The sequence below is a fragment of the Oryctolagus cuniculus genome, chromosome 20 (genome assembly GCF_051225735.1).
Source record: "Oryctolagus cuniculus isolate XC-2025 breed Fujian yellow rabbit chromosome 20, ASM5122573v1, whole genome shotgun sequence".
NCBI classification, from domain to species: domain Eukaryota; kingdom Metazoa; phylum Chordata; class Mammalia; order Lagomorpha; family Leporidae; genus Oryctolagus; species Oryctolagus cuniculus.
In genome coordinates, this window is record NC_142886.1 from 43029015 (window position 1) to 43041431 (window position 12417).

A 12417-nucleotide genomic window follows, 5' to 3' on the forward strand; every position below is an offset into this window, starting at 1 on the left:
GATGCCCCTCCTTTATTCTTACATTTGTCCCACCTACCTTATTTTTTTATCTTGAGAGAGTATATTTAATGTAACTTTAGTTGTTATAAAATCTGTCTGAACTTGGTGGTTTAAAAATAAATGAAATAAAATCAGTTTCCGAAGCATTCACGACATCATAGTGAATCGCCCAAGCCTTAGTGCCCTTTGCTAGACACCTGTGTCTGTTCTTAACTGTTGCTACAATTAGTCACTACAGACAGTAACAGTGAGAGGAGTGCCACTCATTACTAGCAAAAACCTCAGTTGGCTAACTCTGCTCTGATAAGAAAGTATGTAGCACTCTCAACATCATCAGTTCATGCAGTAAATCCAAATTAAATGCCCTTGATTTCTTCATTCATCAGCAAGAGTTCACAAAGGAAGAATCTTGATGTAATTACTCATGAGAAGTAAGCACTAACATTAAATGTAATGATAGATTATCTACCAAAAGAAAAAAAAACCCACAAAACAAACAAACTCCAAGTCCTTGCTATTGTTTATGTCTATATTCTATAAAATCAACAGAGAAGCTTGCGGCTGGTGAGATTTCTCATGTTCCTGCCCACCTTCTCCCTGCACTTAACTGTGTGTATATTTTTCTGAAAATGGGAGTTGTGGATATTTTTACAAGGTTAGCCCTTATTCCAGTTATTGTTGGGTTGTACGTATTGTATGTTTTCTTGTAATCTCCTTGCCTGGTGGCATTACTCATCTTTACAAAGGTTATCTGAGGTGATGGCGAGGGAATTTGACTTATTCAGGTGTCTGATTTATATTCCTGATGAGAGATTTAAATCTAAATGTTAATAATATCAATAACCTGTTGTTTGGGCTTTGACAGCCCTTGATGGGCTTATTTCAAACACAGAACAAGTGGTAGCAATAACATTAATAAAAGAGTGAAGGCATATAGTAAGAAGAAAATTTCAAAATTAGAAATTGTTTTATATCATTGATAGTAGAGAACATTTGATGGTTGCTAAATGAGCAATTTGAGTATAAAAGCAGCAAAAATTAGGAAATGTTAATGGAATAAAAGGTGAAATGACGGATATATTTAACACCAAACTTTTCTCATTGAATAAGCACTTACTTGTCATATGAATGGCTGATCATTATTGAATGAAATTTTCTATCTGATAAACACTGGATGTGTAACTACTACGTTCCAGGTACCGAATGTTTTGTTGATGAGTCAGGAACCCATACAAAACCAGACCTTATGGTGCTTCATATGGCGTAGATACAGAGACTCACTCACTTTATTCAACAAATTTGTAGGGAGTACCTACTGGTAGCCAGGCATTATTCTAGGGACAGGTGGTAAAGCAGGAATGAAACAGACTACAGTCGTCGCTGTCTTGGGGTTTACATTCCGGTTGTCCAGGAAGGACCCAGGTACTTGTTACAGTGTCGTAAGTGCCGCAGCGAAGCAAATACAGAACTGTGGGAACGGAGGGGAAGGGTCCTGACCCCACCCCGTGGGCAAGTTTGAGGAGGGGTGCTTGCTGTAGAAGGTTCTCGATACCTACATGATGTGTGCACACTTGATGACCGAGGAGGCGTGAGCCCTGAGTCGATAAAATGTGAATTTGAGGCTGAAGGAGCTGCATGGGTCAGTCCTGGAGGGTGAAATACAGCACGAGAGTGCTCGGGAAATGGTGCAAAGTGAAACACAGCCAGACAGCAGAGTGAGAGGCAGCCAGAGGGTAGCTAGAGGTGAACAGGAAGGCCCACAGGGCCTATAAGGGAGTTCTGATTTTATTTTAATGGCAAAGGGGAATCAGCATCAGGTTTGAAATGGCGAAGCCACGTGATAAGCTTTGAAACCCAGAAGCTCAGTGCACTGGTAGACACTTCTATTTACTCCAGTGGCCAAGGCCTCCAGGAAAGGCCCGCCAAGTCTGTCTGCACTCACATAGCTCAGCCTATGCACTAAGGTCAGAGAGATTCTCTCTTCTTCCCCTGGGCTATCTGACCAAGGTGTGTTAAGGGCATTTATTCTTTAGCCCATCCTTGCAATCATGCATCATATTTCCATCTGTTCAGCAGGGATGTACCTGCTACCCACCAGCCATCACGCTGGGCACGGGGGAAGTAGCTTTTCTTGGAATTCCCTTTCTAGTAGACCATGGCAATATATGCAGGAAACAAAATGTCATGGAAAAATGAATCATTCTAGTCTATATATTGTTATTTGTCCAGCAGTGGCTGCTTGCCAGGTACTGTTCTGGCTGTTTCTTGTTACATCTAATTTTTTTTACCTTCTCATAATGGAGCACAGTATATGGACCAAGCACTGTATTAGGTATTATAGGTGTTTTCTCCATTAATCCTCACAAAAATTTGGGTAGGTTTTCTTATTGCAGTTCCGCAGATGATGAATGGGAACAGAGCTTAAGTGACATGCCTAAATTTACACAGATAATGAGGGATACAACTTGAATTTGAACCCCAAATTTTTCTAGCCTTGACACTATGACATCACTGTGTTGATTCAGTTCTTTCTACTTTTGCTAGAGCATCACACTTTTTCTGAGATGTCGGTTGCAACAAGAAACATACCGGCCAGCACCGCTACTTACTATGGCACACCGGGTTCTAGTCCCGGTCGGGGCGCCGGATTCTGTCCCGGTTGCCCCTCTTCCAGGCCAGCTCTCTGCTGTGGCCCGGGAGTGCAGTGGAGGATGGCCCAAGTGCTTGGTCCCTGCACCCCATGGGAGACCAGGATAAGTACCTGGCTCCTGCCATCGGATCAGCGCGGTGCACCGGCTGCAGCGCGCTGGCCATGGCGGCCATTGGAGGGTGAACCAACAGTAAAGGAAGACCTTTCTCTCTGTCTCTCTCTCTCACTGTCCACTCTGCCTGTCAAAAAAGAAAAAAAAAAAAAAGAAAGAAAAAAAGAAAAAAAAGAAACATAGCAAAGGGCATTGTCAACATTTAGGTGGTACTACAGCTCTGCATGTTCTTAATAATAAAGACGGCATGGAGGTAGGACTTTATGGGCTTGAAAGTTCGAAGATGAAATTCTTTCCTAGGGACTAGCAAAATTTTATATGTTGTCCCAGTTTTACTTCCTCTTTAAAAAGTAAATTTTATTTTTTTATAAAAGGGAAACTTTTCTATAGAAAAATTATAGCAATATGTAAAAAGGAAAATATGTTGTCACCTAGATAGGATGATTTTTAATACTTTGGTATATTTCTATGCAGTTTTTGGATTACACATTAGATGTGGTTATACAAATTTCTTCTCCATCCTTTTATTATAACAAATTACAAATGCATAGATGTTTAAAGAATCACATTATGAACACATATATGTAATAATTCTTAGTAATTCCCCATAATTAAAAATGTGTTGTGTTTTTCTTTTCAGACATACTTACCATAGGAATAGTTACTGCTCATACAAAGATTGAATAATGAGGCTTGGGTGATCTACACTGTTTACCTCGTTTTGGCTTATTAATATAATATCAACAACTACCTCAATTACTTTTGCCATTAAGTATTGGTCTGAAATATGATAAAAATTGGAGTCTCCTATTTTTGTGGGAGTCTAATGAGTATATATGTAATTAAAATTATTTTTTCTCATGTTAAAATGAAAAACTATAACTTACATTTCTTGGCAATAAAAATAACCATTAAGTTGTCCTATGTGGCTTTGCCTCTGTGTTGCTAAAAGAACTTATTTAGCAATTTTCTTGTTACAATGCCTTATCCAGTAAATAACGTAGCTTTTGTTAGCAAAGAACACTTCTAGTTGTGTAGTTTCTGTATAAACTATGGGACAAAGTAGGTGGCACAGATACTCATTTCTAAGCCAGAGACTGTTGCAAGGGTAGATAGAGAAAAACCAAAAATAGCAGTACCAGGTTAAGCTTCCATCTAGGCTACTAAATATCTAACCCCCCACTGGCACAACTGAGTTCTTGATTTGTATAAAGTAAAGCACAAGAAGGTCTACCCGTCATAACCTCCCAAGAATTGAGTTCATAGTAAACTTTTTATTATTTTGACTTTACATCATTAAAATGCTTTAAACTTTTGAGTGCTTTTTTTTTTTTTTTTTTTTTTTTTTTTTTTTTTTTTTTTTTGTGGAAAGCAAAATAGCAAGGTTTATAAGGGTAGGGACATCCATAAGAACGGATGGGCACCTTTCCAGACTGACCCTGAGAGAGTGCCCAGTTGCTCAGACTGGGAGAGAGTGAGGTTACATGGTTGAGTGCCGAGAGTACACCTGGCAGGCCAGGTGGGCAATTCAGCAGAGAGGCAGAGGGCTGAGCACGAAGTCCGGTTGAGGCCCGGGTGGGGGTGGGGGGTGGGGGTTTAAGGGGATCAGTCTTGCCTTCTGGCCAGCCTCTTCTCCTTCTGGAACAAAGGACTTATTGAATGTAAATACATAAAATTCCTTTCTGAGCCCCCCCACCCCCCACCCCAAGTTATCAGACAGGGGAAGCCTGGCTGGTGTCGCCACACCTTAGGGGAAGGATGGTTATCGGGTAGAAGGGGCAGGCCATTTGAAGTGCAGATACTGGGCTGCACCTGGAAGGTTATCAGGATGACTTTGAGATGCAGGTGCTAGACCTAAATGTCAATTCCTTATGCCTTTGTCACACATAAGCTAATTTCTGACTTCCTACCTAACATTCCCCCCTCAAGGGAGAAATACCCATAATTCTTTTTGGGATAAATGGATGGAGTTCTGTCTTCTGAGGCTACTTCAAAGCTGACATATGGGTGTCAAGATGGATATGGGTATTTCCTCTTTCAGCCTGTCCTGTGGTGTGCAACAGTGGCCTTGGAAAGACTGTCCTGCTGAGTCCAGAGAGCTGCTCAGGTCGTCCAATGGAATGGGCTGGAAGCCTTGCCTGACGACCATTTGGAGTTCGACAGCTTTTATTCTGTTAGAGACAGAATGAATAAGGGCATTAAAAACACACAGTCCAAGGCCAGCGCCATGGCTCACTAGGCTAATCTTTTGCCTGCGGTGCCGGCACAGCAGGTTCTAGTCCCCGTCAGGGCGCTGGATTCTGTCCCAGTTGCCCCTCTTCCAGTCCAGCTCTCTGCTGTGGCCTGGGAGTGCAGTGGAGGATGGCCCAAGTCCTGGAGCCCTGCGCCTGCATGGGAGACCAGGAAGAAGCACCTGGCTCCTGGCTTCGGATCCGTGCGGTCCGCCAGCTGCAGCATGCTGGCTGCAGCGGCCATTGGAGGGTGAACCAACGGTAAAGGAAGACCTTTCTCTCTGTCACTCTCTCACTGTCCATTCTGCCTGTCAAAGAAAAAACAAAACAAAACAAAAAACACACACGGTCCAAAGAGAAGCAGAAAGATGACAGAAATTATAGGGCCAAGGAGAGAAATATCTAGGATCTCCATGACCAGATGTCGGGCCAGAAGTCCCAGCCCTGCTTGGCCTGGTCCTGGAGCTGCTTGGCTTTGTCCAGGAAAGTGCGAATTTGGGTTTGTACCTGTCCAGTCTGACTGACCCAGAAGCAGCATTCTTCCTGGAGCATGGCACAGACACCTCTCGGAGCAGCAGTCAGCATGTCCAATATTTCTTTCTTTCATAACCTTTTGTGACTTCCACACACCTTCTTCAACTTACTTGAAACATTCCATCATTTCCATTCCAGTCTAGAGTAAACTAGCCATCAGGATGAAGTCATTCTTACAAGCCATGTCCTTTCTTTATTCTAAAGAACTCTTTCCTTCTTAACCTTTCTTACCAAGCGCACATTTCTATACTTGTGATGTTTTCCATAGAGCCTGGTTGGCTCTTTCTACCTTACTGGAAGACTGAGGTCTCCATGCAGAGTGAAGGGGCCGGGTTATTCCTAGGGCCTTACAAATCCCTTGTGTAATCTGGGAAATGAAGGAAGGCCCATTGTCACTTTGTATAGATTTTGGGAGACCAAAATGTGGAATAACTTCCTTCTGGAGAATTTTGGCCACTTCCTGAGGTCTTTCACTTCTGGTTGGGAAGGCTTCTGCCCATCCAGTAAAGGTGTCTGTAAGTACAAGCAGGTACCTATAGCCTTGACAGAGTGGCATCTGTGTAAAATCTATTTGCCAGCCTTCCCCGGGGTAAGTTCCCTGTCGCTGCATAGGTTTAATTAAAGGTGGAGGTCGAGACCCCTGGGAGTTATTTTCTCTTGTTGTTACCTGGTTCTAGAGCTCTGGGTAAGCGATCAGTTCTGCTAACTGAGCAGAAGTTCCTGGGGGCAGAACACGAGCTTCAGTAACGTGCCAGGCCGTGACCATTAATACCTGAGAAGCAGGTGCCATCCCTGACAAAGCTGCTTCCATCTGCGAGCCAAACTTCATCTGCGTTAGTCAGGAGGCTGTCTTTGGGTCCCTTCTGCTGGCATAGATCAAGTCTGTAGTCTCAGTACAGGAGTGGAGGGGACCACTTGCCCCTGGAATGGCATTAAGGTAGCTGGATTTAAAGTGGAGCAATGCATTATTTTCACCTGAGGGTATTCCAGAACGAGGACCTCATATTTTAGTATTCTACTAGCTGTGAGCCAGTGAGAGCCCTTTTGCTCTCACTTTTCAACATCAGGATTAGTTTTGAAAGTTTTTGAATTTTATAGAAATGGAATCATCCATTATTTATTTGTGTGTGTGTGTGTTGACTATGTTATTGAGGATAACTGTACTTCATTAATTTTTATTGCTGTGTGTGGTCTGACAAAGGAATGTACCATAGTTTATATATGCATTATTCTATTAATGGATATTTGAGTTGTTCCTACTTTTTGGCTATTATGAGTAATGCTACCATGAACATCCTTCTATATATTTTTGCTGCAAACATACATATATTTCTGTTAGGTATATGCCTAAGGTGGAATTGCTGGAGGTGAGGGTGTGCATATATCCAGTTTTAATGAAAAACTACAAACAGCTTTTGACAGTTTACTAATTACTATATCAATTGGCAGTATATGAGAGTTCTTTTGTTTTATGTTCCATATTTTTGGCAATACTTTGTTTTGTTAGTTTAAAAACTTTTAGCTATTTTCTAGGGTATGTAGAAGTATATTATTGTGTTTATAATTTGCCTGTCTCTGATTATTAATGAAGTGTAACAGTTTTTCATGTTTATTGGCATTTGGATAGTTCCTTTATGTAATGTGTTTCAGTTGTATGTATTGCAAATATCTTTTCTTATGTTTACTCTCTTAAGGATGTGTTTCAATAAACTGAAGTTCTTACTATGATCAAATTAACAATCTTTTTCTGTTATATTTAGTCCTTGTTTTAATAATCTTATCTAAGAAAATCTTTTCTTACCTCAAAAGTGTGATGATATTTTTTTGTCTTTTATAAGTTTTCATTTAACTTTTGGATTTCTCTGGAATTAATTTTCCTCTGTGGAATGAGGTAACATTCAGTTTTTTTCTTAATGGGTAGCCAGTTGGCTCAACAGCATTTACAGTAAATATTGTACTTTCCTTAATGCTCTCTAATACCATTTTTTTTTTGTTGTAAGTCAAAGGTCAAATCAAGGATAGTTCTGCTTCTGGCTTTTGTATTTAGTTCAACTGGTGTATTTTTCCTTCTACCAATATCACACTGTCTTAATTACTGTAGCTAAATAATAAAATTTGATACCTAGCAGTGCACAACCTTCTATCTTTCATTGTTCTTTTCCTCACTCTCTTCTTCTTTGTTCTTTCTCCTCTCCTGTTTTTTTTTTTCTTTTTCCTTTTCAAGAGTGTCTTGCCTATTCCTAGCTCTTTGTTACTTAAATTTGTCAAGTTAGATGTACACAAAAACTCAACCTGCTATGATTTTGGTTGAGACTGCCTTGAATCTATGTTGGGATCATCATGATCAGTCTGGGAAAGTATTATTTTTATGATTTTGAATCTTCCAATCCATGAACATGGTATATCTCCTCATTTGTTTACTCTTTCTTTAGTTTCCCTCAATGCTCTTTTATAGTTTTCTATGTACATGTCATATAATACCTTTCTATAACTCTTTCTTGCTTATATGTAGACATGCATTTAACTTTAGTATAATGATCTTGTATCTAGCAACCTTGTTAAGTCACTTTTTAAATTGTGATAATTTGTTGTGATAACTGTTGAAATTTTAAAAAATATGCACAACTGTTTTATTGTGAGATAATAAAAATTCAATGCCTCTTTTTCAGTCTTTTAACCTGCAAGCCTTTTGTGTCTTCTTGACTTACCATACTGGCTAAAACTTCCTGTGCAATTCTTATTCCTAAGTTCCTTCATAATTTCTTCTTTGACTCAAGGGCCATTTAGAAAAATGATTGAAAGCTTGATTCTTCTGTGACCAGATGAAATTCTTTATTTTATTCCATTGATATTTTTACAGTTTCTTTAGGGTGAACATATGAACACTTGTACATTTTTTTGCATACTAAAAATAACTTGTATTGGCAGTTATTTTTACAGTGTTCTATATATGTCAATCACATTTGTTTATTATGTAATGTAAATCATTGCAATTGCACTTTTGTGTGTCCTATCAGTAGCAAGGATATGAGTGTTAAAATCTCTGGTTATGACTGTGAATTTGTCTATTACTCTTTTTAGTTGTCAATATTAACTGTACATATGTGAGGGTGCATTATTAGGTGTATGCACATTTAAAATACAGTCTTCCTGGTTAACTGAAACTTTGGCTATTATTAAATGCATGTTTTTGTCTCATAATGCTTTGTTTTGCCTTTATTTCTTAAAATCTACTTTGTCTTAGGGACGGTGCTGTGGCATAGCAGGTAAAACTGCTGCCTGCAGCAGTGCCAGCATCTCATGTAGGTGCTGGTTCAAGTTCCAGCTGCTCTACTTCCATAGCTCTCTGCTATGGCCTGGGAAAGCAGTAGAAGATGACCCAACTCCTTGGGCCCCTGCACCTGTGTGGGAGACCTAGAGGAGGCTCCTGGCTCCTGGCTTTGCATTGGCATAGTTCTGGCCATTGTGGCCATCTGGGGAGTGAACCGGCAGATGGAGGACCTCTCTCTCTCTCTGCCTCTATGTCTCTGTAACTTTGCCTTTCAAATAAATAAATACATCTTTTTAAAGAAATCTATTTTGTCTTGAATTAATATAATTACATTAGTTTTTATGGATGTTTGCATAACATTTTCCATCCTTTTATTTTTAACTTTTCTGTGTTACTATATTTCATGTTTGTCTTATAAGAAGCATATAAATTTAGTTTCTTTTTTAAGATAAATTTTCATAATCTTTGCCTTTTGATTTAGAACTTTTAGTCCTCACATATGTAATATATATTTGGATTTAAATATTTAAAACGTTTATTTGAGAGAATGAGAGAGAGAGAGTACTTCAATATGCTGGTTTGCTCTCCAAATACCTGCAACAGTTGGATCTGGACTGAGAGCCCCAAACTCAATCCAGTTCTCCTATGTAGGTGGAAGGAACTCAATTGCTAGAGCCATTGCTACTCCCTCCCAGGGTCTACAATAGCAGAAAAGTGGAGGCAAGAGCTAGTATTGTGCATTGAACTCAGGTACTTTTATATGGGATTCAGGCATGTTAGCAGGCATCTTAATTGTTATGCTAAACTCCCACCCCATATATTTGGTTTTAATCCACACTTTTTCTATTTTCTGTGTCTCTTGCTTTTTCTTCCTTTTTTCTCTCCCTTTTGCCTGTTTGGCACTAATTAAACGTATTTAAACATCATATCACCCTATCTTTGTCTTAGTGAGTTATTCAGTCTTTTATTGTCCTTTAAATCATGACCTTATAGTTATGGCATGCACCCTTGACTTATCATGTCCAGGAGAAAATAGTATTTTTCCCTTTTCCTGTAAAATGACAGATTTTAACTCCTTTTGTTATTTCCTGATTCCTATGCTATGTTTTTCTATATATACATGTATATATACACACACATTTATAATATATACATATATATTTGCAATTCTGCAAAACATAATTCTTTTTCTAGAGATTAGTATTCATCAGATTTTTTATTTTTTGCTCTTATTCCATTTTTGTCTCTACATTCCTATGTAAGATTGAATTTTTTTGTTTAAAAATATCCTCTTACATTTCCTTTGTTGCCATTCTACTGCAGATAAATGTTCTCAGGATTGGTCTGAAATGTTTTTGCATTGCCTGCCTGCCTTCCTTCCTTCCTTCCTTCCTTCCTTCCTTCCTTAAGATCTGCTTTATTATTTAAAAGGCAGAGTTAGACAGAGAGGGAGATCTTCCATCTGCTAGTTTGCTCCCCAAACAGCTGCAATGGCCAGAGCCAGGCCAGTCCAAAGCCTGGAGCCAGGAGCTTTTTCCGATCTCCTGCGTGGGTGACAGGGGCCTGAGCATGTGGGCTACCCTCCACTGCTTTCCCAGACGCATTAGCAGGGAGCTGGATCAGAAGTGGAGCAGCCAGGACTTGAACTGGTGCCCATATGGTTTAACCCGCTACACCACAACATTGCCCCCTGCCTCTATTTCTTAAGGATATTTTCTAAGTGTACACAATCCTAGATTCGCAGTCATTTTATTTCTATACTTTGAAGGTATTTCTTGATCTTTTCATTTTTTTTTTGTTTCTATTGAGAATTCAGCTGTCAGTTGTTGATCTTTTGAAGGCTAATTACCTTTTTAAAATTTTTATTTAGACATATCCCTTTTTATTTCTGGCAGCTTTTCTGTGATCTATCTACTTTTGATGTTATTTCTGTCTTTTGAGGGATGTTGTTGGGGGGCTTCCTGATCTATGACCTGATACCTTTTATCAGATTGGAAAAGTATCTGGGGTTATATCTCTTTTGTTAGTGATAATAGGACTGTATTAAGATATATGTTGTATATAGAAAGAAGCACATGTATCAAGTATATGGCTGGATAAATTTTGAAGTGTAATAGTTAATGCTTATGTATTCACCACCCAGATAAGATGATAGAATATTTTCAGCAACCAAGAAAACCCAGAGGTCTGCCTCTTCTGATCAGCTCCTCTGCTTTTACCTCAATTTAATCATGACCTGATTTCATATAACTCATATATTCATTTAATTCAGTTATTTATATAAGCATAGATAGAATATAATGTATTTTGTGTCTGCTTTCTTTTTTTTTAAGATTTATTTATTTATTTGAAAGTCAGAGTTACACACAGAGAGAAGGAGAAGCGCAGAGAGAGAGAGAGAGAGAGAGAGAGGTCTTCCATCCGCTGGTTCACTCCCCCATTGGCCACAATGGCTGGAACTGGGCCGATCCGAAGCCAGGAGCTTCTTCCAGGTCTCCCATGTTGGTGCAGGGGCCCAAGGACCTGGGCCATTTTCTCTTGCTTTCCCAGGCCATAGCAGAGAACTGAATTGGAAGTGATGCAACTGGGACCCAAACTGGTGCCCATAGGGGATGCTGGCATGGCAGGCAGCAGCTCTACCTGCTGTGCCACAGTGCCAGCCCCTATGTCTGATTTCATTCAGTCAATATCATTTTACTGAAATTTTTTATGTTGTTTAGGATGTTGCCTCTTATTGTTAAGTGTTCTATTGCATGAGTCACAGTTAATGTCCTCCTATTGACATATATATATATATATATATATATATATGTATATATATATATATTTGAGCTTCCAGTTTGGCATCAGTATACATAGAGCTGTTCTAAACATCTTATGCAAGTCTTTTGTAGACATATACGTTTATTTCTCTTGAGTGTATAGTAGGAGAGGAATTAGTGAACCATGGAGTTTATATAAGAAATATCTAAATTCTTCTTTATATATTGTTTGTGCCATTTTGCATTTCATTCAACATTGTGTGAGAACTCATTTGCCTTGCACTCTCACTAGCACTTGCAGTTGTCATTGTTTTTTTAATTTTAGTCATTCTGGTGGGTGTGTGTCTCATTGTGGTTTTGAGTTATAATTTCCCTGGTGGCTGATACTGAGCACATTTCCATATACATCTTTGCCATTCAGATTTTATAAAGTACCCACTAAATTCTTTTGTTCATTATTAGTTGGGCTGTTTGTTTTTTTCTATTGTTGATAAGTAGTCATTCTTCATGTAGTCTGGAATGTTATCCATTAGATTTATGTATTACAAATATTTTCTTGCTATTGAGCCTTGCTGTTTTACTTTCTTAACAGAGACTTTTGATGGCATAAATTTTTAAATTTTAATGCAAATTTATTATTTCTTTTATGGTTAGTGACATTCATTTCCCATCTAAGAAATATTTGCCTTTTCCAAGGTTGTGAAGAAGTTATCCCTCTAGAACATTTATAGTTTTGTCTTGCTCATTTAGGTCAATGATCTATCTTATAAGCTTAGTTTTTCTATATGGTTGGTGTTATACATTAATTTCCTGTGTATTGTTGCTGTGCCCTGTGTTGAAATGGTTACATTTCCCTC

General features: G+C 38.9%; 1 protein-coding gene across 9 annotated transcripts in view; it reads left to right on the forward strand.

Moving 5' to 3' along the window:
* UNC79 (unc-79 subunit of NALCN channel complex) overlaps positions 1–12417 on the forward strand; it is a 264184-nt gene that overhangs the window by 72663 nt on the left and 179104 nt on the right. The gene's annotated exons all lie outside the window — the stretch shown is intronic.